The 3,107-nt window shown below is 38.3% G+C and overlaps 1 protein-coding gene across 1 annotated transcript in view; it reads left to right on the top strand.

Annotated features, from left to right (window-relative positions):
* LOC149113389 (uncharacterized) overlaps positions 1-864 on the top strand; it is a 5,063-nt gene extending 4,199 nt beyond the window's left edge. The window contains exon 1 of the mRNA XM_089288274.1: positions 1-864. This exon is cut by the window's left edge and continues 4,199 nt beyond it. The gene's annotated coding sequence lies outside the window, so the exon portion shown is untranslated.
* The last annotated feature ends 2,243 nt before the right edge of the window (positions 865-3,107 follow it).

Here is a 3,107-nt window from a genome sequence, read left to right as displayed (position 1 = left end):
CTTGTTTGGTTTACACAGTCTAAGAGCAGGAGGTGCTTCTGCAGCCGCTAACGCAGGCGTCAGTGATCGACTCTTCAAACGTCACGGCAGATGGAAGACTGATCGAGCCAAGGACGGCTATATTAAGGATAATTTAGAATCTTTACTCTCGTGTCGAGAAGTTTGCATACTTAGTTTTCTTTGTTCTCTTTCTTTATTTTCGAAAGCGGGCATCAATAAACGAGATGCGCGCCCCTGATGCTGTGTTCGTGTTTACTAAGATTAGTTACCAAATATTTTATAATCGTTTCAGGGTGATTAGAGTATAAATGACTTTTTTTGTGGCGTTTGCTATGAACATTATGGAGTTGCCTCGGCGAGATAAGCTTATTTTCAATAGGAATCCTTTTCAAAGTCTTCCTCATTTGAAGCCACGCTGTGAGACATTTTATAAATAACATCGTTTTAATCTCGCTAATCTCTAAACAATAACACGCGAGTCGCTTTGTGGAGGTTGCTGTAAGTTGCTTATTGTAAAAAAATTAAGTTTTCCGCGGCAGGTAAATTTTGCAGGTTGCAGGTTGCAGGTTGAAATTTAATTAAAACTGGAAAACCGTTGGCACTAAAAGTAATTAATAACCTATATACTCGTCCGGGGGCTCTTACATAAAATAGTTTGCGTTTTTCACATAGTGAAAACACGATCGATCCGCTATATAAATACTTATCGATCGACACGCTGAGACCAGTGACTGTCTCTTCAAAGCCATATGGATGGCCGCTCCAAAGGTATGCAAGGGTACACAGGGGTACACAAGGGTATACAAGGAAGTAAAGATGTATACAGGGGTATGCAAGGCGATATAGGGAAATACAAGGGTATACAAGGGTATACAAGGGTATAAGGAGGTATACAGGGGTATACAAGGCGGTATAGAGAAATACAAGGGTATACAAGGGTATACAAGGGTATACAAGGGTATACAAGGGTATAAGGAGGTATACAGGGGTATGCAAGGCGATACAAGGGTATATACAAAGGTATACAAGGGTAAACAAGGATATACAGGGGTATACAAGGGTATACAAGAGTACACAGGGGTGAACAAGGGTATACAAGGGTATAAAAAGATATACAGGGATATACAAGAGTATACAAGGGTATACAAGCATATGCAAGGGTATACAGGGGTATACAAGGGTATGCAGGGGTATATAAGGGTATACAGGGGTATATAGGGGTATACAAAGGTATACAGGGGTATACGAGTGTATACAGGTGTATACAGGGGTATACAAGGGTATCCAGGGGTATACAAGGGCTACAGCCATATTCTCGGGACATTATATCTAGTACTAACCCGTTTTTCTTCATAATTCCGTTCTGAGTTTTATTTTAGAGAAGAAACTTTCACTTTAAATAGAGAAACCCCTTTTTTACATTTAATAGCGTTTTTGAGTCGATTGAGGTAGGCATTAGCCCACTTATCAGAGTAACGGAGATGTTATTTATTGGAAAATTTACTGCGATGATCATTCTTCACTTTCATCTACAACCGAAAAGAAAAGTGGGAGACTCGAGAAAAGCAACTAAAAAGTGAACAAGAGGAAAGGTAACAATTTTTTTGAGCATATGAAAAGCAAATTGTTATACATTGCCGTTCAAGAGGCTGAAGTTATAAAATATAAGTAATACTGTTTAAACAATTTTAAAGGTCTTGAAGTTACGAAAACATTACGAAGAACAGTTGAAGAACAACACAGAAATTTTACAGAAAAACAACACCCACCTACAAAATCTCTTAAAAGAAAGGTAAATGCGATATGATGGGATGCATTGTGGTGTAATGGTAGGTAATTTGATGTAATCTGATGTAATATAATGTGATATGATTTTTCAAAGCCACCCCCCAGGGGAGGGGATTACTTTCTATCAATAAGGTACTGGGGATGTGCCGCTGGCCTAGGTAGCACTTACATCACTGGAATGACTATAATGGGGTCCCAACAGAGGAGCTAAAACTGGGTCGCACATTTCAACAAGAGCACCTCGTTGGAAATCGAGGAAATATTTTGAATATTTTCCGATAGAAATGTACCAGAGCGTTTGAAGGTGAAGAGTGTGATCTTCTACGTATGACGAATCTGCCAATTAGTATACTAAGGTAGATTGATAAACAATTAACAGAAAATTATTAAGTTGAGATCGCAAAGTTTACATTTGCAAAAATGCGACTAAGATGGGGCCTATATATAATTGACCACAGAATGGACGATAATGAGCACGGGATTTCTGGGAGACCAGTGGCACATACCCAGCCAAGTTGAACGGCATTCAAACTGCTCTCTAAGAATTGCAAGCTGGTTCTTAAAACACTTTTGTCGGGCAGCTTAGGTCATTTCTTTCAGATACACTTCTCCAAAAGTTAATTATTATCTCAGTACCATTGTTATCAGACGATGATGAAAAGAGACGGTTTTAGTAATGACTGTTAACCGTACAAAGTAAGATAAGAATGTAACGCACGAATTTCAACTTTTAAGTGATGGTTCTTGTTCAAAAGACCAAAATTTATTGAGTTTTTAGAAAAAAAAAATTTGTAATGTGAAGACACCTTTTGGTTTATTTAGACATTGTAAACTAAAAGACTGCAGTGTGTAAGCCATGTTCTTGTTCGAATTCTATTTGCCAGCTTGGACATAGCCACCCAAAGGGCGGAGGAGAATGAGATATTAAAGCAAAAAGTAAAAGAATGTGAGCGCCAGCTACAGGGGAGAGTTAGCATCAGTCCAAAATACTCGAGAGACGAGGAAAGGTACACATATGGGTGATATTGGTCTTGTCTTTGTTAACCCTATTAAACTTATCAAACTCCTTGCACGATGACGTTTAGCAGGTGACCGTCAGGTCGCACAGTATAGTCGGACATACGAACAATACTTTCTTTTATTTATATTGTTGTTGTGGTGTCGCGGCTAACTGTACTTGGTAAAGTAATTTTATTTTATATTCAAAATTATTTGCTTCGTTCTGTTTACCATGTCAAGCTTTACGTATCAGCAACAAATGGTGAAAGCAAAACTAGAGGAGAAACGTAGAAAGCTTGACAAGTTTAAAGAAAGGTAAT

This window comes from Orbicella faveolata, unplaced genomic scaffold (assembly GCF_042242905.1).
Source record: "Orbicella faveolata isolate gen_17 unplaced genomic scaffold, um_ofav_v1 contig_15, whole genome shotgun sequence".
In the NCBI taxonomy this organism is placed as follows: domain Eukaryota; kingdom Metazoa; phylum Cnidaria; class Anthozoa; order Scleractinia; family Merulinidae; genus Orbicella; species Orbicella faveolata.
Note: the sequence above shows the minus strand (reverse complement) of the source record. Positions and strands in the feature narration are given on the sequence as shown.